The sequence below is a fragment of the Phocoena sinus genome, chromosome 15 (assembly GCF_008692025.1).
Source record: "Phocoena sinus isolate mPhoSin1 chromosome 15, mPhoSin1.pri, whole genome shotgun sequence".
Lineage (NCBI taxonomy): Eukaryota > Metazoa > Chordata > Mammalia > Artiodactyla > Phocoenidae > Phocoena > Phocoena sinus.
This window is the reverse complement of record NC_045777.1, coordinates 85,886,935-85,912,964: the sequence shown is the minus strand read 5'-3', so window position 1 is coordinate 85,912,964 and position 26,030 is coordinate 85,886,935.

The following is a 26,030-nucleotide window of genomic DNA, read 5'->3' as shown; positions in this document are numbered from 1 at the left end:
GCTGTGACAAAGCGAGAGAGAGGCATGGACATATATACACTACCAAACGTAAAATAGATAGCTAGTGGGAAGCAGCCGCATAGCACAGGGAGATCAGCCCGGTGCTTTGTGACCACCTAGAGGGGTGGGATAGGGAGGGTGGGAGGGAGGGAGACGCAAGAGGGAAGAGATATGGGAACATATGTATATGTATAACTGATTCACTTTGTTATAAAGCAGAAACTAACATACCATTGTAAAGCAATTATACTCTAATAAAGATGTAAAAAAAAACCAAGATACTAAAATATATATATATATAAGAATGTTTCACACCCATTAGATAGGCAAAAATTTTAAAGTTTGACAATACTCAGAGCGTCAAGAATGGAGAGAAACACAAACTCTCATATGTGCTGTGCAAATATAACTTGGCACAAGCTTTGAGAGAACATTTGGCGGTGTCTTATAAAACTGGATACAGGCACGCCCTACCTCCCTCCAGGTCTGTTTCCAGGTGTGTGCCTGAAATGTTTTCACCAAATGTGTGGTTTTTTCCCTCATATCAATCAGTTCTCCAACTCTCTGATACCAACTGGGTGTCCTACAATTCAATTCAGTTCTGACACCAACTACCCAGAGTTAGTGCAGAAACCCACCGGTGAAGGGCTGAGTCCCTCAAGATGGCCCCCACCCACTTCAGATGCCGGTGACAAGTTCCAGGTTACCACCTGTAATTCTGAGCCACTGTCTATAAACCGGAGGTTCCCGTGATCCCCTCCTCAGGTTCAATAATTCACCAGAATGACTCACAGAACTCAGATAACAGCTTTACTTACTGTAACTGTTTGTTATAAAGGATACAACTCAGAGCAGTCAGATGGAAGAGATGTACAAGGCAGGGTACGGGGAGCAGAGCTTCCATGTCCCCTATCTCTCGGTGCACTACCCTCCTCAATGTGTTCCCTGAAGCTCTCTGAACCCCATCATTTAGGGGTTTTATGGAGGTTTCATTACATAGTCATGACCGATTAAATCATGGCTTTTGGTGATTTGACTCGATCTCTAGCCCCTCTTCCCTTCCGGGAGGTCTGTATGTAGGGGTGAAAACTCCAACCCTCTAATTACTTGATTGGTCCCTCTGGCAACCAGCCCCCATCCTGGCGTTATCGAGGGACCCACCCTGAGTCCCCTTATTAGTGTAAACTCAGGTGTGCTTGAAAGGGGCTTGTTAGGAATACCAAAAGATGCTCCTATCATCCCTGTCACTCGGGAAATTCTAAGGATTTTAGAAGTTCTGCATCAGGAACCTGGAATGAGACCAAATATGTATTTCTTACTGTATCACGATGCCTTACCGAAACTCTCACACAAGAGCACAGTAAGACAGGTCCAAGATCATTCCTTGCATTATTGCTTATAATAACCCCCAAATTCTACCAGTTAGTAACGACAATGAAATGTTCAGCTGGTAGAAATAGAGACCTATCTATGTAAGGGTTTATTTTCTCAGATTGAAAGAAAAGCTCAGGGTTGGGGTGAAGACTACACAAAGTCACGAGTGACCCAGTTCTCTTGTGTCTTCCTGCTTTGTCAGACTTAGCAAGTGGCTTCCATCTTCACCATCACCACATGGTTTAAGGTGGCTGCTGGAGCTCCCGCTATTAAGTTCACATTCCAAGCAACAAGAAAAGGGAAGGGGAGGAAGAGCATAAGGGCATGCCCCAGCTTGTCCCTCTTTAAAGGAGTCTTCTCTTAAGTACTACCCAGGAACCCCTGCTTACATTCTAGGGGCCAGACCTGGGAGCAAGAAACGTGGGGAAATCTATCCTTTTAACTAGGCACATTACTACTCTGAATAAATGTGGGGTCTGTTACTAAGAAAGAAGAAGGGGCATTGGGAAGCAACTAACAGCCTTTGTCACTCAAATGTCTATCTTTAGGAGAATGGACAAATACATCGCAGTATATTTTCACAATGGAGTACTACATAGTGGTTAAAATGAAGGAGATAGAGCTACATGAATCCATACGGATAATCCCCCAAACAAAACCTCTTGCCTGAAAAGAAAAGATTGCAAAATGATTCAAACTATATGATAACACTTACGTAAAGTTTAAAAGCCTACAGAACAATACAATGCATCTTTTATGGCTATACAAAATACTTATGTTGGGAAGATATAATGAATAACACTACAGGCAGGATGGTGCTTACCTCTGGAGAGGGAGGGAGAGCAGTGGGATTAGAAACAGACACATCAGGGACTTCAGTTCTACCTGTAATGCTTTATTTCTTCAAAAAGAAAAGAAAAAAATTTGGAGGAAACAACAGAATATTAAGTCTTGTTAAAGTTAAATTGTGGGGCTTCCCTGGTGGCACAGTGGTTGAGAGCCCGCCTGCTGATGCAGGGGACACGGGTTCGTGCCCCGGTCTGGGAGGATCCCACATGCCACGGAGCGGCTGGGCCCGTGAGCCATGGCCGCTGAGCCTGCGCATCCGGAGCCTGTGCTCCGCAATGGGAGAGGCCACGGCAGTGAGAGGCCCGCGTACCGCAAAAAAAAAAAAAAAAAAGTTAAATTGTGAATACACAGCATTTAAGCTATCGTTCCCCATACAATTCTGTACGTTTGACGTTTTTCATTTTATATGAACTGAAAGAAGAGAGAAATTATATAAAGGCATAACTAATGAGGTGTAACTAACACACAGTGAATTAACCCATCTCAAGTTTATAGCTTGATAAATCTTTACGAGGTAAATACATCCGGAGCACAGTATAGAGTCCAGCACTGCAGAAGGTCCTCCCAATGACAGACCACCTCAAAGAATAACCACTGTTGTCACTTCCATCACTATCAGTAAATTGTGATTTTTTACGTTTGTATCAAGGAATCATGCAGAATCCTACAGGCTATTCTCTTTAACGGCTGACTTCATTTTCTCAGCGTTATCTTTGAGGTTCATCCCGAGGCACTGTTTTCGAAAATTCCTCGGTGCTGATCCAATCAGAAGGCAGGGGCTCCGTGTTAACGTGAGGAAGAGCCCCACTGTTCACTTCCTGGGCCCTGCAAAGCAGCGGGAGGTAGACCTAAGGTTGGGGTTGTTTTCAGAATCCTTCTGTACCTGTGGCTGTTTAGGGAGCTGGTGTCCCGCCAAAGGCTGTAGGTGGATTTGGCCATGCTCCCCAACCCCCTCCTGGCCCTCTGTTTCCTGTTCCCCTTGCCTGATGTCTGCTTTAAATAAAGTAAGAACCAAGTGTCAGGGACTGAGGGAGAGGCTTGGGAGAGCTTCCCACCTCAGCCTTCAGACAGCTCTCCAGGGACGTGAAAAAAATTATAGCTGCAAAGGGAGATGTAGATGTTATTTTTAGACATATGTCCAAGGTTTGCCTCTCTTCAGTGCCCCAATCAGATCCCTCACTCACAGCCAGAGTTTTTAAACGTTAACCCTTCACGTCATTTTTGTCAAAAATGTTCACTTACACAACAGAACTCGGAGGCATGTTATTTTAAAAGGGAGAGGCTTCAGATGCATGCTGGTGGGGTCTCGCAGCTGGACTGGAAGGAGGCAGCACTTTGAAGTTTCCTGACACATGATCTGTTTCCTGGTGTTGCATGTTGGCGGGCTGTGCTCCATCTACCTGCTTCCAGGTGTGAGAGGACCATCCAGATGCTCCCACTGACTGTTCAGTTCACTGGAACCTGTCATGGAAATTAATGGACTGTTGGAAGTCTCTGCTTAAGACTAGAAAAATAATGGAGGTTGGTGTGAAACACACGTACACACACACACACACATGCATGCACACGCTCCACAGAGCCCAGTAGAATTCTACTTCTGTTTTAAAGGAGTCATTTTTCACTTCCGTATTATCACTTTGCTTTGTCTGCAGCAGTGAGGTTAATCAGAGTTACGTACACTCTGTGTGGTTTTCCTTGGAAGATGGATCGTGACGATGACAGTCTGAATTTGATCACCAGACCCGTTACCTACATGTTTAGACCCCATTCCTGACTTACCTAAAGAATCTATACCATAATGGTTTTGTTTTTTGCACCAAACAAGAGCATGGCACTGATTATCTAGGTAAAACGGGGCATCTTAAAGCTCAGAAAACTCTCCCGGTGAGGACAAAATTAAGAGCCTCAGCTGTGAGTGGGAAATGCAGAACTGTGGACCGGGAGAAAAAGGGCAACATTTGTTGCCTTGGTGAAGCCGATTTGCTCTCTGTACAAGGGCGATATTGAGCTTCTCTCAACAAAGCAAAAATGTGGTAGAGTTCATCCCCCATTCGGTTTAACCCAAACTGGATGGTGTCTGTTTGCTTGTTATTCCTCTCCGACTCGAGGGACAGGGAAGAACCACGACTCTGGAGGAAGGTTGGAGGGTCAGCAAGGGGCTGATGAGACGCCAGCTGAACTACGGAGAGTCCGTCCAGAAAAGCGGGGAGTTGGCGTACTTGAGGATTCAGCCAAGGAGAACAGTGGAAACCAATACATTATTCTGGCTGCTGAGAATGAAAATCTGTTGGTGGAAAAGGCACAGAACAGAGTGACTGGGAAGGAAGGAGAAGAGTGTCGAGTCAGATTTCACTTTGGTGCCAGCACCTCTAAAGTTGTAGGAGATAGCTGGCGCGGTGGCTGTGCACGAATCCTCGTCGGCAGTTCCCTGGGGCCACCCGATGCAGTCCAGCTTTTGTCTTTGCCACCTGGAGTTCAGAGAGAAAAGCTCCTTGTTAACACTCGAGCCACTTGTACATTTATCACATCTCGAATTTTCTGGTTTGTGCCCACACCAGGGATTAACAAACAACAAAATGCCATTAAAAGCTAAAAAAAAAAATTTCTTTTTAAACCCTCGGAGGGATGCAGGCACCTTTGCAGAGTTCCCTCTGAAGGAAGTCCATGGACTTCCGATCTTGTCAAAACCGCTACTAATTAATACCGTCTCACTTCCAGCTGAAAGAAAAACAATTTACAATTAAGTCAGCCAGCCTAGGCATGATGGCTCTAACACCTTCCATGTATGTTTTGAAACGTGCTCTCACATTTCATGATCCGTTTGTTTTACAAGATGGGTAAACAGCAGACAATTATGGCGATAATATGGCTGACGTGTTTGGTTTTTATCTCTTTGCGGTAAACTGTGGTTGTTCAAGCCTTCACAGTAATGGTTTCCAGGCCTCTCTCAATATCTTCCTATCATCTGACAATAAATATGCATTTGTTAAAAAAATGTTAGTTTATTATAATCACATCACCTATTCAAATAGCAATACGATTAAAACAAATTTCTTGGTAGGCACGACTGAATTAAATTAATTATACTAACAAAGATATTCTATGGTATAGGCCTCCGAAAATAGAATATTAAACATATTAACTCTGTTGTGTATCCTGTTGCCCTGCATAGGCAGGAACTGCTCTCTGAACAAATGAGCAGGCAATTCTGTTATTGAAAGATGCTATCAAAGGACACAAGGATGTAATTTCAGATATTTTATTGGAAGGCAGTGGTTCCACATGTGATTCTCGGCACAGGATCGGGACTGACAGGCTTCAGAGATTCCCAAGCAGTTGGAATGAACATTAAGAATCAAAGCCAGGGCAATGGGAAGAATTGGACCGCGGAGAGCTTCACAGCATCTTAGACCTGTTCCCTTTATTGCTCCTTCCCTCTGAAATGTCTTTAGTCTACCTTTGCCAGAGGCATTCTCAGACTTAAGAAAAAGGAGCCTGGTAGGGCTGTTTGCAGAGGTCCAAAAAGGATTAAGTTTCGAAGGTGAAAGCCCTGTTAGGATAACCTCCCTCAAAACTCTCTATAAACAGTTGACAGTAATATCCTCATACCTTTTGCCCGTTGGCTCTCTCCTGGGAGTGGTCTCAAAACGTTCTTGAAAAAAAAGTGTTTCAAGAAAATAGGCAGGGCTTCCCTGGTGGCGCAGTGGTTGAGAGTCCGCCTGCCGATGCAGGGGACTCGGGTTCATGCCCCGGTCTGGGAGGATCCCACGTGCCGTGGAGCGGCTGGGCCCGTGAGACATGGCCGCTGAGCCTGCGCGTCCGGAGCCTGTGCTCCACAACGGGAGAGGCCACAACAGTGAGAGGCCTGTGTACCGCAAAAAAAAAAAAAAAAAAAAGAAAATAGGCAATCTGTTAGTGTGATTTAGAGATTACTTCCCGAATTCTCCCCTCTGTACAGCGCATCGGGAAACTATGGTGATGTCACAGCGAGCCTTCCTCCTCTGCGACACGAGTGCTCTCCCATTAATTAGGTTACAGAAATGCAGAACCAAACTGCCATTTGGGGAGAGTAAAACGAAACACTCCTTTTTTCCCTACGTCCTGTATTTTGAATGTATTGAACATGGCCACAGCCAAAGCCATCCTTTAAGACCCTCTGACATTTGAAAGTAAGAAATCTGGGGTTTAACTTTATTCTAAAGCCTGTCTCCCCTGTCCACCGATAGTACTCTAAATTTTACAAAGTGTCTTTGTAAATATTAGCTCAATTGTTTGTGACCGAGATCCTTAGTGGTTGGCAGTGGTGGTGGAGGGTGGGTGGGAGGCATGCTGGGCTTGATTTATTTTTTTCCATTGTAACAGGAATTGAAGCAAAGGGAGATCTAATCATTTCGCTTTGTAGAACTGTCTCTGCCCATCTCTCGCCCTCTCCGTGAACTTCAAATCTGTGCCCAGCTCCTCAGACCCTCATCATATTTTATTTGGGTGTTAGTCTTTACGGCTAATGAACTTTCCATAGCAGTTCTGAGGGCCCCCTCAGAATGCCAGGAGTTGACCCCTTCTGCGGCTCTGGGGATCGCCCGTTCTGAAATGTGATCTCCAATCGTTAGCACTGATAGGGGAGCAGAGTCACACTGCAAAGCTAGCACAGCTGTTTTGTGACTCATGGGGATATCATATTTAGCATGTTTTCCCCAGTGAAATGTATTTATTTAGATGACATATAATACTGTTAAAAAGCCCAGCCTGCTTTGCTCTTATACTCAGCCTTATGGAAGAGAATGGAGGAGCGAAAAAGGTAGAAGGAGCTCATTTGGGAGAGCCAGCTGGCTGGAGGGTCCTCTCGGGCCATTCATGCAATGAGCTCACACTGGAAATCTAAACAACAGGGAACTCGACACTGGGTACTGAACTCCAGGGCACAAGCTAGAGGAAGTAGCTTTGTAGCCAGCTCATCCTAAGCATTTGTGGCTCACAAATATTGCCACCGGGACTGGGAGATCGCTGGTCGCACACAAGCATTCTGGAGAGAAAAACAGTCATCTACCACTTGAGTTGATAGGGCATTTTGAAGAGTGATAGCAGCATTATGGCCTTTTCCTCTCTGTAGGTCATCCTCTGGAAGGTAACAAGGCTGTTAGCACTTGAACAAGCCAGATGGCCCACTCAGCAGATAGCAGGCCCCCACCTTGATCCAGTCCCCCAGTTCAGCTGTTCCCAGCCTTGGTATTACCGTGCTGGAGCTCAGAACGTCCCCCAAGCACAGGGAATGTGGGGGAAATGTGGAAATGAATATAGCGTGTAAGTGACAGGCAACCTTCCCATGCTGTTTTTAACGTTCCTCTTGGTGATGTCTGCAGCATGGTGACTTTTCCAAAGCAGTCCAAGACCTCCCATTTTATTAAGAGTATCACCTTGGACGTGCTCACATTCCATCTCACCTCCTTCCTTCCTGCTCACCTGCACAGAGTCTTGAGATCTTCCTGTTTTCCTGCCATCAATTTCCAGCCCTTGTCCTTTTATCTGCTAACCCGGAGCTTTCTCTGCCGTACACCCTACCCACTTCCCGCAGGCCTTGCAAGAGAATATTAAACACAACTGGGGCTGGCACTGATCTTCCAGGAGTCTTGCCCTTTACACCTCCCTGTGGAGAAAAGCCTTTGTCCCTTTATTATCGGCATTTGTTCCCTACTCTCCATCATTCCCTGACTGTGTCAATATAGCCCCCATCTCAACTGGTCAGTGGCTCAATTATTTCAAAAGGTCTTTAGTGAATAAAATTCCTTGAAGTCTTGAAAGTTTACGTAGGTGTTTTTCGAACCTTTGTAGTAGCAAAATCCTTAATTACCCTACTGTTGTGCCACTACTGGACATCTAGAAAGGTGTGAGTGTATTGATCAAGACCAGAAAAGGCACTCAGTCAATGGGTAGCTGATTACGAATAGTAACAAGGAGCCCAGGGAACGGTGCAACACAGAAAACAGCCCTTTCCTGCCTGGGTCACCTTTCAGTCTTTGCAGAATTGGCCTCAGATATAGGCTATAGGGGAGCCTATCTTTTTCATAGGTCACCCTCCATCTTCCCTTTTCAACCCACTCCCCAGTCCAGAGTCCTGATCTCCAGCTTCTGGCTCCCTGCACAGTCAAAGTCAGGGAATATGTGTTCTATCCTGTAGGGCAAAAGAAAGCATCACAGTTTTCTGTGGGTGTAGTGATGGTGGTGGTGATAATGACGGTGGTAGTGGTGGTGGAGATGATGTTGATGCTGATGTGATGGTGGCATCAGTAGCTAAGAATGCAAGGCACTATGCTTAGCAGTTTGCATTTATTAACTCGTTCAATCCTCAGGGCAGCCGTATGAGCCAAGTGTTTTTTATGATCGATCCCGTTTTACAGGTGAGGAAATTGAGGCTCAGTAACTTGCCTAAGGTGACAACAGCCAGCAAAGGCAGAGCTAGGATTTAGACCTAGGCAGTCTGCTCCAGAGCTCCTGCTTTCAGCCACTGCACTAAAGGTATAGACGCTTCAGACTTTGGGGTGGTAAATCTAGAAGCAAATGAACTTGTATTAGTATTGTGTCGAGCTATCATTAATTATGTTAAATGACCCCACCAGCAGTGAGGATGCGATGTGAGGAGAGGGGACCGAGAACCCCACTATGCCACACATTTTCTCAGGAAGAACCTTAGGTAGAAAATAAATACAAGCAGAGCTGTTTGGGAGGAACAGGTAAGGAGGCCTGGAGTCTGTTAAAGACCTTCCCAAAGATGCTCCAAAGTGGCTCTGAAGGCTTTGCCCCCAAATACACTAGGCGCTGTAGAACTCAGATGAAAAACCCTTTGGTTCCAGGTGTAGTCAATCTACTGGCCACTGCTTATTACCTACCTGCTACCTGCCGGGTACTTCTGTAAAAATGCAACGTGCCTTGCAGCACAAATTCAATTCAACGGAAGTTGCAGTAAATTGTCTTTGGATGTTAAAGAAATCAATTTAAATCCTCAACGCTGCTTTTGGAGTGAGGTGTGATTATCCTCATGTTATAGGTAAGGAAACTGAGGCTCAGTGCAACCAGCCCAAGTTCACCCAGTCTAAATTGGTGGCAGAGCTGGGCTTGGAGCCAGGACGGCGTGACTCAGAAAACGTACTCTCCCCCGGCTAAGTGGGCTGCTGGCTGTGCATCACCCCATGGAAACGAGAGCCTTCGGCTCTCTTTGCGCACGCGCCAACTGGCCCCCTCGGCCTCGGAGGTCCGCAGCGCAGCCCTCAGGTGTGATTTCTCTGGGCAACACCTGGGTGGCTGCTCTTGCTCCCACACCCCGTTCATTCCCTCCCCTGTGGGTTATTTCCGAGTCCACAGACTTCTCTTCTTTATTCCAGTCGCCACCGGCTTGGTCCAGATGGAGGCTGAGGGCTGACTCCTCTGTGCTGTAATTCCCCGGGCCCTGCCGTGGCGCTCTTAACGGCCGGGGTCACATCTGTGAGCTGACATCCTCTCCAGCTCAGCGGACCCACACTCCTGCCAACCAACCACCCCAATTTCATCCATGAGCTCCTGCAGCTCTCTCAGGTGGATGCCATCTGCTTGCAGTTATTTATCTGCCCTTACTTCTCTCCAATCTGGCTTAGAACATCCTGGTATTGACCACGGTTTGATCTAGTACCTGTCTGCTGTAGAAGTCATTCTAATAGCCTCTGTAGACCAAGGCTGGAAGTCCATTCAACCTGTTAGCTATTTTCTTCTCATCCTTTCCCCCGTCGAGAACATCTATTAGTCATTCCATCATTTTCGGAAACGAAGCAAGCAACGGGGCCGGTGGTTTGTGCCGCCCTCCTAGCAGGGTGCTGACCTTGTCTGTGATCAGGAAGTTGTGTTGCCTAGTGACTGAGAGTATCAACTACGGAGTCACACTGACCGGGGCTGAAGCCCTGGTCCCATCACTTCCCATCTGGGAGCTACTCCTCCACACTCCATCACAGTGGCTGTGCTGGGGTTGCCAATCACGATACACAATCTCCTTGGCCGCGGTGATTGGTCCAGGGATGGGTCAACCAGAATCCTTCCCTGAAGTTTTCTAAGCAGAGCCTGTTGGGGAGGCCATTTCTACACATATAATCCAGAGCTGCTAAGGTCCTTCTCTCATTTCTCCTGTAGGGGTCTGTTTGAAGTAGGTGATTGTGCTGCCGACAAGCTCAGAGAATGAGAATCAAGAGACGGGGAGGAATTGGGAAACAGGGAGTGCGTAGGAGAGTCTGGCCCCCCTAGGGCTCAGTTTCTGAGGTCTCCAGAGCCAGCAGCGTCACCTGCCTTTCAGTTACATGAGTCAATGGGTCCTTCTTTCCCTCTTGAGCTGTTACGTGTTGGGGTCCTGCTGATTGCAACCAATGTGTCCAGACTAATCCAGCCCCCAAATGAGTTTACGGAGTCTCTAGAAGTCTTTCCTCTTTAATATCATGAAAAGGCCACTTTTCATGGGACTGGTATGAGAGTCTATTGCAAACTACACAACAAAATCCTAGAGGCCCAACTGTGCCTGGCTATGCCTCAGTGGATTCTCCACTTCCACCTGGGCAAGCTTTTCTTTCTCCTTCTTCTTTTTCTTTCAGTGATCCAGACTACTTACAAAGCACTTTTATACCTTATGCCTCCTTAAAGGCTGTCAGCCACTTTTTGAGATAGAAATCTACTCATTAGGTCAACAAACCAACTACGCCCAGTCGTTGTTCTTGGCACTGGGAAGACACAGGTGGATAAGACAAAGCTCTCACCTTCATGAACTTCCATTGCAGTGGGAGAGACAAATGAATGAATACACAATATGATTACAGGTGGCAGCAAGTCCTATGAAGACAAAATAGATCAGGTCAGAGAGCGACTGGGGGCTTGGATGCCATGTTAGACAAGGTGTGCCTAGGTGATTGTAGAAGGCCTTTCTGAAGAGTTGACATTAAACCAAAGACACGAATGAACTCAGGGAGCAAGCCACTGGGAAGAGGATTCCAGGGCTGTGTACAGCATGTCCATCGACCCTGAAGCAGGAATGAGATTCCTAATAATCTAAGAAAGCAAGGCCAATGGTGTGAAAGTGGGGGGCAAGTTTGGACGTTTATTAGCCCATATAGTACCTTCATGTTATTTAGAAAAAGGCATCCTCTTCTGGGTGGCCCACCAGCCGTCATTGTGTAGGACACAACCTGGACAACTGTACCTGGCAGTCATGAAGAAAGTCTTAGGAGATAAGGTCACGGAGAAACAGGAACCAGATCATGTAGGATATCCCGATACATTGAATTTTACTCCAAGTCGGCACTACTCAAGAGAAATAAAACATGAGCCACATATGTAATTCAAAAGTTTCCCATAATCACATTAAAAAAACAAAAAAAACAGGTGAAATCACTTTAATAACATTTTATCTAACCAATCATACAGAATATTAACCTTTCAACATGCAATCAATATAAAAAAATAATGAGATATTTGAAGTTCTTTTTTCATACTATTTAGAAATATCCAGTATACGTTTTACACCTATACTTGCACGTCTCAACTTAGGTGCTGAATTTTTATCATAAATACTTGATCAGTGTTTAGATTTCATATGTTTACAGTGAGAAAGTAGATGCACATACCCAGGTTGTCCCAAACACGCTGAAAATGTTTTCTAATAACTGAATTGGGCATCAGTTTTTAAGCTCAAATTAATTAGATTAAATTAAAAACTGACTTTCTCAGTTGCATGAGCCACGCTTCACATGCTCAACAGCCGCCTGTGGCTAGTGGCTGCCATACTGGACACGGCAGGTCTAAGTGCTCTGGGAACCACTGTAGGCTGGACGACAGGCAGGGACATGAACTTCCTGACCTTTAAGAAGGATCTTTCTGGAAGCTATGTGAAGAACAGCCCTGTAAAGGGCCTAGAATGGAAACTGGGAGACCAGCAGTAACCGTCCAGGTGGGGGATGAGGGAGCCTTGCTCGAAGGTGGTAAGGCGGTGGTGAGAGTGGGCAGGTTTGGAATACATTCCGAAGGTTGGGCTCATAGACATCACAGGGAGAGACGGAGAATGACGGCAGGGCAGACTTTCTGGGATATTGATGAAGCTCAGCCTTCAGGAGCCCTCACTTGTGTGGGCTTCTCTCCAAGGCTCGGGTTTTGTGCTGTGTGTGGTATTTGTCAACTTTTTCAAATGTGTTATTTTGTGATGACTTTTTTTTCTCATTCTAAATAAATATTCACCTTTGTTCCTGATTTTATTAATAATCCCTTTTTCTTGTTCCAGATTGAATAAGCTTCAAATCCATTAAGACCTGGATCAGCCTCTGCTCTAGGATGTACTAGCCCATTTTGAAGATGAGTAAACTGAGCCTTGAAGAGGTAAAAGTGACTTGACTAAAGCAAATTGGTCAGCTCTGATTGCGTGTTTTCCTGTAATGAGGCACTTTTCCTCCAGTAAGTTGACTTAGACAATGCTCTGGCTTTATAGAGTTATTCATTCTTTTTAATGCTCCCTTCATGTTTTCTGAAAGACCACTTTTGACCGTATGATCTGTATCATCTTTCTGAAAGGAGCAGGTAAGTAGGCAAGCTAATTCTTGGGTATGTGCTCCCCCCACTTTCCCTCAGACAATGAATTTGTTCTGTGATTAGGAAGTGGTCTAACCTGATGGCTAAAATGGGATTTGCAGTCAGATGCCAGGTGTTTGAACCCTGACTCTACTGCTACCTCACTGTGTGACCCTGGGCAAATCACTGTCCCTCTCTGAGCCTCATTATGGTAAAACGTGGATGGTGGCACCTACTGTACAGGGCAGTTATGAGGGTTAAATGAGATGCTCCGTGTAAAACAGTAGCCATTTGCCTTACAGGCAGCGTACTCAGTAGTTAATTCCTGCTATTATTATTACTGTTTTTTTAGTCTATTTTTTGGTGCCTTTCCTCCATGGCTTCCTGGTCCAGTCACTGTAATCAAGGCCAGGGTCCTGAGCCACCTGTGTCAGAAAAGAGCCAGTCAGCTGGTCATCCCTTATAAAAACCTGATCTTTGCATCACCTTAACCAAGTGGTCAAACTTTGCATCACCAGCGGTGGGACAGCTTGATGTTGTGTGCCATGATGAGATGCACTGAGACACCTATATCATCTATGTTCTTGTCAGAGTGTTTCACCTGAATGTCATCATGAGGAAACAAGCAGCAGATCCAGAAAGTTCTAAAGGACAACCGGCTTGAACTTTTCCAGACAGTTTATGTCATGAGAAACAAACAAAAAGAGGTGGGGGACTATTCTAAATTGAAAGAGTCTGGAGACACAGAAGAACCACATACCTTAGGCTAACCCTGATTGGTCCAGGTTCAGGTGAAACAAAACAAAACAAAACAGCTGCAAGAAAACATTCAGGGAACAAACGGGGAAATGTACTAGGTAACTGAATTAATGTTAGTTCTTATAGGTGTGAATTGGGATCAGGGCTATTACCAGTAAAACATGGACAGGAATACCTCCTGTACCAGGTGGTGGAGAGGATTAAATGAGATACTCCATGTAAAAAAAAATAGGAGAATGTCTTCATTTTTAAGAGATGCATGATGAAGTAATTGGTGGGGGGCTGGGTGATAGGAATGGTTGCTCAAGGAGAGAGACAGAGATGAGATGGGGAGAGAGAGAGAGAGGGAAGGAGGTGGGGCAAGGGAGAGAGAGTTAACACAGATAAATCTAGCAGAAAGCTACATGTGTGTTCATTGTACTAGTTTTTCAACTTTGCTGTAAAGTTGAATTTTTTTCCAAGACAGTAAAGCCGCTGACCTTCAAAGCCATTGACCTTTACTTTCTGTTCAATAAGATATTTGACCTACCTGTGCAGGGCAATGGAAGGTTTCCATCAATTCCAGGTCTAAATTGGCTTCTTTGCTAATACTGTTTCTAATCTTGGTCATCCCCGTCCAGGACATGGCTGTGCGTCGGTGGTGAGTGTCCCAAAGCGTTATCACGCGAGATGGAGTTTCCACTCACTGGGATTCCCTAGCACACCCTTTTCCAGGTGAGTCCGGGGGCCCCGCTGCTATCTGCGTCATCCTTCTCCAAGCAGCTTTTCTACTCCCATCTGCTGGCTCTCTCCTTCTTGTATCATTTTTGGCCTGGAAGCCCATCTCATCAATTGTTTCCCTGCCACCGGGTCTCCGAGATGCCAGCTACATTAAGATCTCCATTTTCTGCCAAGGATCCATATGAGCTGTCTTGTTATTTAGGCTCCTGGCATTGGCATATATAATCTGGCTTTGTTTATCTGGCTGCTCTCTGCCTATATAATGTCTCATTCGATGGGTCAGCTTCTGTCTATTCCATTTATTCTTTTTAAGAAGGCTACAAGGCTTCCCTCCTGGCCTCTATAACAGAAGCCTCATCAATCCTTATCACTTTCTGGCTGCCTCCCATTTTATTTTTTTTTTTCCTCCTTTTTTTTTTTTTTTTTTTTTTTTTTGCTGTACACGGGCCTCTCACTGTTGTGGCCTCTCCCGCTGCGGAGCACAGGCTCCGGACGCGCAGGCCCAGCGGCCATGGCCCACGGGGTCAGCCGCTCCGCAGCATGTGGGATCCTCCCGGACCGGGGCACGAACCCGCGTCCCCTGCATCGGCAGGCGGACCCTCAACCACTGCGCCACCAGGGAAGCCCCTCCCATTTTATTTTAAGTTTGGAAAATCCCGTAAAGGAAATGGTGGACCTTTTAAAACTCCTGTAATAGAACCTGTATTAGTTGAGCTGTGATAGCAGGAGAATCATTTGTATTATAGTTAATTGTTTCTCTGTACGTATCCTACTCTAAGCTATAAGTTCCTTGAGGCCAGGGGCTGTGTCTTATTCCCTAACCCCAACCCTCAAATTGTGTCTGGTACATAGTAGGAACTCAACAAACGTCTGTTGAATAAAAGAAACATTCCTATAGCTATAATCATAACCGCTTGTTAATTGGACAGTCATTCAGAAGGAACAAGCCATTTTCCCTTAGACATCAAAAGGCTAACAATTCAGAAAGACCTCTCTGCCTCAATGCCATCGTTAAGCAAAGGGGGTGTTTGCAGGGGATTTTTCTGGGCTCAGGGCCTGGGAAAGAAGAGTGAAGGATTCAATACAACGTATATTTATTGACCTGCTACTGCCCAAGGCCTCTGCTTTCATTCAATAAACGCTATTGGGAGCCAGTGTTCCAGGAACTCGTGAGGACCAATGAAAAAAACGTGAAGAGCCATTGACTGCTCTTAAGGAGCTCCCAGTATCTTAGGGAAGGAGGACCGAAGTACACAAGCGCTAATCAGACAAGACAAAGAGAAATAAGTGCTACGAGAAGAAAGATGAAAACATGACCCAGAGTCCTGCTTCTGAAATGATCTCGAAACTCTCGGGATAAGAGATCGGCGAAACAGTAAGAACAACGATATTGGTGGGGGTTGTAATTACAGAGCATTTTGACAGGATGTGGATTCTCATCTACCATGAAGCATGAAACAATTCCTCGTTTCGTAGAGGAGGAAACCAAGGCTCACGGAGGGACAGTGACCTGGCCCTGATCTCCCAGCCAGGGGGTGGCCAAGCTTGGACCTCTGCCACTGCTTTTCCTCATTTATCTCCGAGGAATTGGTGTGAGGTGCTGGTTCACAGTAGACTCACCTCTTTCTCCCAAAGTCTGACTCAGTTGGCCTGGGGTCACTGTGTTTCAAAAGCTCCCAGATACTAATGAGAACCATTGTGTATTAATCATATATTTTATTCTGTCTTTTTGATGCTTTGCTATCTTGGGAACTTGCAGACCCTGGAGGGACTGCTCTCCCAAGGTTAACCAATTCCTAGCGATGGTAAACAACTCCCCTGTGAGCGGGCCTTTCATGTGCAAACCAGCCAACCCAGAGCCCAGCCCCCGCCGGCTCCTCCATGGGGCTCCCTCACTCCGGGCCACTGTCCCCCTGCCCTCATCAGCCAGGGCAGGTACCAGACAACCAGGGATGGGCCCTGTGCCCCTGAGCCCGCTGGAATGATCCAAACCAGCCGATCCTAAGCCTGCCCACCCTGCCTCACCTGTTTCTTTCCTAGACAATAACGATAAAGGCCTTTGCTACGTTTTCCCCTTCTCCCTCTGCCTCCTGAGCGGCCCTGGTGCTTCCCTGTGCTCCCCCATCCCCCCTTGGCGTTGGCGTGCCCCTTCTTTTGGGAACTGTGAGTATAAAAAACTGTCTCTCCAATAGCAGTTGTCTCTGGATCTGTTAGCCTTGCCATACCTAAATAATAGAAACATCTTCTATATTTTAAGAACGGAGATATAAGGAATGGAACCAATAAGGGCTTTGCAGATCCCCAGGAGTTGGGGCTCACCCCATTGAGAGGTCTCTTCTTCCTCTTCCCCCCAGACAGAGTGGCTTCCCTATTATCTAGTTTACAGAGTAACCTTTTCAAACATCATTCAGGTCATGGCTGTCTCTGGGTCGAGACACTGCCACGACTCCCCAGAGCCACAGTTGTTATGGCCCCCTCGCCCTGTGGACCAGCTGACCTCGCCCTGGCACACTCTCTTCCACCAAACTGGCCTCTTTGCTGCTCCTGGAAGCCTCCAGGCAGGCTCCCTCTTTATAGCAGTTCCCTCTGCCTGGAACACTTTTCCCCAGATAATCCCCACAGCTAAGCCCTCCCTCCCTGCGGTCTTTGCTGAAATGCCATCTTCAGGGGGAGATACCCTTGAATATATGATGTAATTGATTATGCTTCCTGCTTTGCCTCTCCTCTCCTCCCCTCCCTATACCCTTCTGCGTGTCAGCTCCGCAGACCAGAACTTTGCTGGCTTCTTTGATATATTCCAAGGACTCAGGAAAGGGCCTGGCACAGAGAAGGCACTAAAATGATTTTCTGTTGAATGAATACATTTCCACCTAAGATTTTGTTGCACAAACTTCCTTAATTAAAAGAGTTGGCAAATGACTTGCCTAGATCTCTTTGACCATCTTCAGACTGAGAACCCCCTGGATCTGCAGGGCAGGGGTAAAGGGTATTTGTTAAAATGTCGAGGTAGGGGGCGGTCTTCTAGCCAGGACTTTGAGGATGGCCAAGAGAATGTCACTTCTGCTCTGGGCAAGATGGTGTCTCAGTTATAAATAGTAATAATCTTCGAACACCAACCAAAGGAAATGAAAGATCCTGGGGGGAAAATGTCATTATTTTGATGTAGGAAATCGAGCTGGTGACATCTCTGTTAGGGAGTAAATGAGTAGAAGAGGGAACACATGGAAATAATATTTTAGATTTTCAAAGAACCCTTGACAAGGTTCTGCACCAACATTTTTTTTTTTTTGCGGTATGCGGGCCTCTCACTGTTGTGGCCTCTCCCGTTGCGGAGCACAGGCTCCAGATGCGCAGGCTCAGCGGCCGTGGCTCACGGGCCCAGCCGCTCCGCGGCATGTGGGATCTTCCCGGACCAGGGCACGAGCCCGCGTCCCTTGCATCGGCAGGCGGACCCCCAACCACTGCGCCACGAGGGAAGCCCCCAACATCTATTTTTAAACCTTTAGTTAGCGTAGGATGGGGTGGGCAGTGTGGGATGAGAAAGTGACTTAGAGACAGGGAGGAACGAACAGTAATGAAGAGACAGCTCTGGCAGGAACAGTGTCAACTGCTGGGACCCGGGCGAGGAGCCCTGGAAATGGTCCCTTGTGATGTTTTTACAAACGATCTGGAAGAAGACGTGCCCAGTGAAGTCAGCTCTCGGCACGTGACCTTGGACCTTCCTGGGTGGTAGAATGTCAGGCCAATGGAGTTGAACGGCGGGAGGTCTTCAGGGCTGAGTGCGTGGGCAGGGAAGTGGCAAATGAGCTTCAGTGGGGCAAACCCTGGTCATGCAGCCAGGGAAAAGTAACGTGGAGCTGTTAGCCAGGGCCCAGGGAAAGGTCCGGGCAGGCACTGTGCACTATTTCTGGAACACATCAGGCAAGACACAAACAGAATACTGGATCTTCCCAGGAGGGGAATCAGGTGGTTGAAGGACTGCTTCATGAAAGCCCTCATTTCCTGCCGTTCTCCCCCCCGTGCCCTATCCACCTTTGCTGGGAGGTCCTTTTAACTTTCCTTGCCCCTCTTCCATAACTCCATGCTTTGGAATGTTGTGCTGCCCTCCACAGAGAGTATAACACCATCTTGTGAGTTCCTGGTACTCCTGTAATCCTGACGCAGATGCCTTGAGACCTCCCCCGACTATGGGTCCCCCTGTCACTGCTCAGAGTTAATCTTGCCTTCTCTGTGTTCATTCCGTTCTGTGCTCAGACCCCTGTTGAAAGTGTGTAAAGATGATCTGCCGAACGTTGGCCTCTTGCAAGGTGAGCTCCTTAAAAGTGAGAAATGTTTTATATAGTAGGTGATCAGTGACTATTTATGGGGTGCACAAAAGGAGAGCAGACCTAATGCTGTGTATCTCAAGACAGACACGTGGAGATGGGAGACGTCCCAAGTCAGCCACTCTGACCCTCGGGGTGGGGGGGGGGCACAGTAGGGAGGCAGGTCTCTTCAGCCTGGAAAGATGACAGCAAAAGTGGACGCCAGTAACACGTCGAAATCCTTGAAAAGTATAGAGGGCCCTGCTTACCAGATCACAGAATATTGGAAAGGGGAGGCAACCCTTGATGTTTAAGAAAATCTTAAAAAAATGTTTCACATAAAAGAAAGCTGCCTTAAATCTTTCTGGCTAACGAAGCATCCTATTTTTAAAAAATCAACTTTGTTTTGGTAAAATTTGCGCACAATTAAATACATCCATTGTGACAGCACGGTTCAGTGAGTTTTGACAAATGTATACAACCATGTAACCTATCTGCTTTCTATTACTGTAGACTAGCTTGCCTGTTCTAGAACCTCATACGTATTTTTAGTGTCTTTCCACCAGCTGTGTGTTTTTGGGATTCATCCCTGCTGTTGCCTATATCAGTAGCTGCACCTTTTCCATCGCTGTATAGTATTTCATTGTGGGGCTACGATACAGTTTGTTTATCCATTTAGGTATTGAGGACATTTGAGTTGCTTCTAGTTTGGGTCTATTTTGCACAAAACTGCTGTAAACATTTGTGTCCATGTCTTTTTGTGGATAAGACACAGAGTTCATAAGTAAAATAAAAGAGACAGAATCCCACAGTTGGGAGGGAAAGTTGATAGGAATCTTAACTCTTGCTGGATCCAACCCTCTGCCTGCCGCTCTTCCTTCTCTCTCACATTCCTGAAATCCAGCTGCTTGGTCTTCACTTGCTCCACTGACAGGGAGCTCACTACCTCTCAAGGCAGCTTATTCAGTGTGGGGAGAGCTCCAATTGCTAGAAAGTCCTCCCTTAACCGAATTTCGACTCACCATTGGATAGGCCTCCCCCAATGGGTGCTGAAATTAAGTCCAATAACTTGTCCACACAGTCGGATACTTGAAAACAGCCACCAAATCCACGTCAAGTCCTCCCCATTTTAGTCTACATGTCCTTTGTTCTGCCAACATTTTCACTGGAGATTTATGGCTCTAGCTTGCGGCCATCCCTCTTCAGCTGCATCACCAAGAAATGAACACATTGCTGCAGCCGTGGCCAGGCTGACCCAGCTCTGGCCAGCTTGTCCTGCTCTCTGCACACCGCACTGACCCCACATTAGCCCAGGACCAACACCACATGTCGCACACCTCCCCCATAGTGCTCACAGGCACTCAGAGAACAGCCTGCGGCCACGTGTTGCTGTTAAACCATGTCCCCACCCTGTCCTCTCCAGTGGGGAGCAGATTTATGGAAACGATACACTTGAAACTACAAATAGCTTTGAAAATGATTCGGACAACTTCATGGCTGAGAGACTCATAATGGCTTATTATGGCAAACTGGGATGTTCTGTTGCACATTTCATGCTTTTCCAGCTGACAACAGGATAAATAACTGTGTTGGACTAGATGGTTTCTGAGGCCCCTTCCAGCTCTCAAATTCTGTGATTCTTGGTCCTCCCAGCAAACGTTCTTCGGTGCCACTGTTGGCCCCAGAATGAAGCCGACTGGGCCAGGAAGCTGACTCAGTTGTAATGGTTTTTGAAAGGAAAAGAAGGGAGAGGAAAGAGAAAAGATGCAGAGGTAGGAAAAAGCAGCATTACTAAAAATTCCAAACATCTCCCAGTGTGAGTTGGACAAATGCTGTCCGCCCCTCGTGTGGGAGGAGAGAGCTGCGGGTACCATCTCCACATTAAAACACAACTTATTTTCGTTTACTTATTATTTATTATAAAGAGAACTGTATTCAGTCTAGAATTCCTAGAATTTTTAATGAAAAAGTCACCTGTAATCCTATACAGGAATGACCACCATTAATATTTTGGGGCATTTTCTTCCAATCATTTTTTAGTATTTATCTGTCTTTACAGCCAGCCAGCCAGCCATCCAAAGTATACCCGTGTTTTCCACATTTAAAAAAAAGAAAGAAAAATGACATAAACAATTTCCTCCACTTATCCTGACCATTTTCCCATGTCATTAAATATTCTTTGAAAATATAGATCTAACAATTTCACAGTATCCCACGAAGTAGATAAGCCATAATGTATAATAATTTCTACTTTCAGACATTTAGGGTGCTTCTGATTTTTTTTGCAAACAATGCCAAGATAAGCATTCTTTGTGCATGAATCTCAGCATTTTCAATTATTTTAAAGATATGTTTACTGGAATGTAATCTTGGGCCAAAGAATATGAACTCTCTCAAGGATTTTCATATACATGTATCACCAAAGTACTTTCCATAATCTCTAGGCGACCCTGCAGTCATGTACCTCCTTCATTTAATAACTTTTCAGAAGGATGGAGTTGATCAACTCTGAGCTTCACTTCCTAACTGAATAGAACACAGGAGAGTGAAAGGTGAAAACACATAATAAATGCCCCATTTGGGGCTGAGATGTCAAGGAGCACAGGTGGGCAATGATGTCCCTGAAGCAAGATTGTGCCCGTAGCCGTGACACCTAGTCATTCACTGTATCAGTTTGCTAGGACTGCCATGACAAAACACCAGGTTGGGTGGCTTAGACAACAGAATTTAATCTTCTCACAGTTCTGGAGGCCAGGAGTCCAAGATCATGTCGGCAGGCTCCTTCCGAAGTCTCTCTCCTTGGCTTGCAGACGGCTGCCCACTTGCTACCCCTTCACATGGTCTTCCTTCTGTGTGTGCATGCCAGGTTTCTCTTTGTGTGTCCAAATTTCCACTTCTTATAAGGACACCAGTCAGATTGGAATAGGGCCTGCCCTAATGACCTCATTTTAACTTAATTACCTCTTTAAAAGCCTTATTCTCAAGTATGGTCGCATTCTAAGGTACTGTCTTTTACGGCTTCATGTATGAATTTTGGCGGGACACATAATGCCTAGTAGTAGAAGGAATGGTTGATGTGGAGGGCTGTGTATTTCTAACCTGAAGCACAGCTTTCTAAGGCAGGACTCTGACCCTGCAAAGTACCTGTTTTCCAAGTATCTCCCAGAGTCCTCAGGGATTATCTCTGGCAGACTGTATTGTCCCAAATGGCTACAACAGTATTTCCCATCTTGCCTACTCTTCTGCAATGTGACTCCCCCCCACCCCCCGCCGCCACCGCCATTAAGAGGGAGCGTCAGAGGGAAGAGATATGGGAACATATGTATATGTATAACTGATTCACTTTGTTATAAAGCAGAAACTAACACACCATTGTAAAGCAATTATACTCCAATAAAGATGTTAAAAAAAAAAAGAGGGAGCGTCTAATTCCCTCTCCTCTTGAATCTGGACCGGGCTTAGTGAATCTCAAGCAATAGAGTGCAAGGGAAGTGATGCTGCATGCCTTCCAAGGCTAGGTCATAAGAGGTCATGCAGCTTCCAGACACATGCTCTCAGATGCTCCCTCTAGGAATCCAGCTGCCAGGTTGTGAGGAAGCCCACGTCCTATGGAGGAGCCACATGTATGCAGTCTGGTTAACAGTCCCAACAGAGCACAGCCTGCACGTAATCCCGACTCAGGTACCAGACATCGAGTGAAGAAGTTCCAGATGATTCCAGTCCCCAGCCATTTCCCGGCTGTCCCCTGATTAACTTCCTCACTCTCAGAACCTGTGAGCAAAGTGATTTTTTTATACCACATTTTGGGACAATGACACTGAAGCCTAAAGAGGGACTGTGACATATTCGAAGTTATTCCACTGGTAAATGATGCAACTCGACTAAAATCCAGCCTTCAGTCCAGAGCTCCTTCCGCTATTTACTCTTTAACAAATGTCTATTGTTTACGTGAACCACACACACCTTGGGGCACCAGGGAGAGAAAACAGTGACACTTGCATAGAGCTCCCGAGTGCAGAACAAGGACCAGCAGATGGACATCACAGAAAGGCTGATTACAATTCAGTGCAAGTGAGACTAGTAGCCAGAGCTTTCTCCAAATGGAATGATCCTGTGGGTTGACAGAGAGGCACTGAGTCCCTTGGGCAGACGACTGGACTTAATATGTGTTAAGGTCAGTTCCAACTCTCCCATTCAGCTCTGAGATTCCATCACTTCCATGCCTTTTTCCCAGAGGGATTTAAGAGCTTTCTTTTATTTGACTTAAAACTTCCTCTTTTAAACAAGATGCCCTTTAAGGTCCCCTCTAATCAGTTTTCATGATGCTGTCTGTACAGTATTTGTTCTGCCTGCCCCCAAAGCAGGAGGCAGCATCAGGACATAGGTTCAAATCCCACATCTGGGATTTGAACCTGGCTGGGTACCCCAGGGCAAATGATTTAAGATTACTTGGCCTCAGTAAAGTGCAGAAACACATTTCCTATCACACAGGGATTGTGGATTAAATATAGTGCTTATGTGAAAACCAGGTGGAAAGATGCCTATTGAATCTGTTGCTAAAGTCTCTCCCTTTCTCCAAGGTAAATATCTCAAAATTCCTACACTCTGTACTCTCAAAGTTGGCCAATTCCCCTCCTCTTTCCATCCCTAAAATAACTAGGTCCCCTGTTGAAGAGAGTGATGAGAGAGAGAGAGAGAGAGAGAGAAGATATCAACTGTATCTTCCTTAACTTTCTCCAACTGCTCACCAAGTAGGCTGTGCCCACTGCCCCTGTCCCCAGCCTCCCTTTACAGTGGAGTGGTGGATGGCCCTTCCCTGTATAAGATCAAACCTTCGCTTGCCAGGACATTCCCAGGGATCTTCAGGACCCTGAGCTATTGATTACCACTCCTTCCTCCTGGGTCTCCCTTTCTACAGAAAAGAAACTTCCCCCAAGCCCAAATCTTCTTGCCATCTTCTGCTGGCACCTTCGCACTAAACCCTTCGAAAATGTCACCTCCATCCTCCACTCACTCCTCTACCACCTGGGGCTGGCACGGGCTCCCAATGAAACTGCTGTCACAGGTCTGGGAGAACATCCTTGTCACTAAATCCAGGGATCACTTTTCAGTCCTGAGCTTCTGGACACTCAGTCGTCTTTGCCATTGTTGATTCCATGAAGTCACCCGTCTCCCCGTCACTCGGACACCACCAACTTCTCCTGCCTTTCCCGCTACCTCTGTTCCCTCCTTCTCAGTTTTACCCCCCAAATCCACGTGTCTAGTGATCGTATCTGTGTGAAGATGTCCCACAGACATCTCGTATCTAACAGATTCAGAATTGAATCAGGTGTTCCTCCCACCTTCATCCCTGCAATTCTGTTCCTCCACCTGTGTTCGTCACTGTCTTAAGAAACAAAAGGCTGTTTTTCTAGCTGCCCAAGCCAGAAAACAGGTGTCATCTTTGACACCTCCCTTTCCCAAGTACGGATCCTACCTTCTAAATAGTTCCTTTATCTGCCTCTTCTCCCCCATCCCAACTGTCACTGTCACTTCCTATTTCAATTGCTGCAACTGTCTCCTTGCAGGTCTCCTGGCTTCCAATCTTGCCCCACTCCAATCCAACCCACCGCCTGAATGATATTTCTAAAAATGTATCTGATTATGTAGTTGCCTGTTACAAACCTTCAGTAGATGTTCGTTGTTCTCATGCTGAAGTTCACACTCTGGGCTTCTGCACGTGGTGCTCCCTTTGCCTGGAACGCCCTTCCTTCTTCTCCTCGCTGTTGATTCAATTCCCACTTCTCCTTCAGGTCTACATTTAGACTTGCCTTCCCCTGGAAAATTTTCCCTGATTCTCCAAGGTGGTGAGATCTTCTTTTCTCAGCTGTTCCCGTAAGTGCTTTCGCTTATCATACAATTACTGTAATTGTTTGTTTCTCTCTTGCCTAGCACTGGGGCTGGCACAAATCAGGAATTTAATAAATACTTTTTGAGAAGAATGGATGGAATTACTTTCCAGTGGGTCTCCAACTTGAGCGTGCACCAGCATCACCTGGAGAGCTTGTGAAAACACAGCCTGCTGGGCTCACCCCCAGAGATTCTGATTGGAGTTTGATCCTGTAGTCTGGGATGATGCCCCAGAATTTGCATTTCCAACCAGGTGATGATAATGATGCTGGTTTGGGACCACACATTAAGAACTTCTGCTTCATACAATTTAAAGCAGTCTGAAAAGTGAAGGACAATTACTCTTAAAGAAGGCTTGTAGAAGTTTTTGGAGGCTTGGTAAATTTCTGGTACCTCTCTTCTTTGCTGCTTTCTTTTTTTTTTTCCGGTACGCGGGCCTCTCACTGTTGTGGCCTCTCCCGTTGCGGAGCACAGGCTCCGGACGCGCAGGCCCAGCATCCACGGCTCACGGGCCCAGCCGCTCCGCGGCATGTGGGATCTTCCCGGACGGGGACACGAAGCCGTGTCCCCTGCATCGGCAGGCGGACTCTCAACCACTGCGCCACCAGGGAAACCCATTGCTGCTTTCTTGATAGGGGCATTTCATGAGAGAGTTTAGTCTTTGAACAGATTCCCAGGAAACTGGGTAGGCTCTAAGGTAACCAAAGCACACGCCCTGTAGGGATCAAAGGCAGCACCTGGTGGTTTGTTAATGGGTTGCTAGGCAACGGAACAAAGGTGAGGGTGAGGGTAGGATGAGCAGGTGGTGGGGATTTTCCAGTGATACTAAGACATTCAGAGGGTGTCTATCAGAAGACCGTGGAAACCAGATGTAAGGAATCCCCTTGATCTTTGCCTTGATTTGCACGTGGATGGGCACGGTATCCCCTTGCAGAGAAGTTCGTGCTGTATGTTACAGCCTCTAATAGGATCGGGGAATATTTTTCTCAGAAGAGCCACTGAGAACCCATGAGGGACATTTCTTAATGAATGATAGGAAAGAAATGACTTGGGCTCATCACCTTCTGCTTTTTAAAAATAAGCGCTTTATTTATTATGAACTATATATTCACATTGGAAAAATTTTAAAGTAGAGAAGATCATATAATTCCATAACCCCTAAAGGAAACTTATTAAAGTTTGGCATTCATCCTTTCAGAAAAAAATAAAATGAACATAAAAGGGATTATTCTATTTATACTTGTTTTAGAACCTTGTAAGAGAACACTTAACTGAATACTGTGGACATTTCTGTACTGATACTTTCCTTCATGTTTTTAACAGTCACGTGGGATTTTATTGTCTGGGTGCACTGTATTGTACTTAACCTTCCTGGGTGGGGATTAGGTTGCTTTCCAGTTTTGCTGTTATTAACAATGCTGCAATGGACAACCTTAGACACACACTTGTGCATTTGTGAGGTGGAATGTCTGGACCAAAGACAATTCTTATTTAAAGTTTAGCTACAGATTGCAGGGTTCTCTCCAGAAAGGCTGTTTAATTTATATTTCCACCCATAACATGAGTACCCAT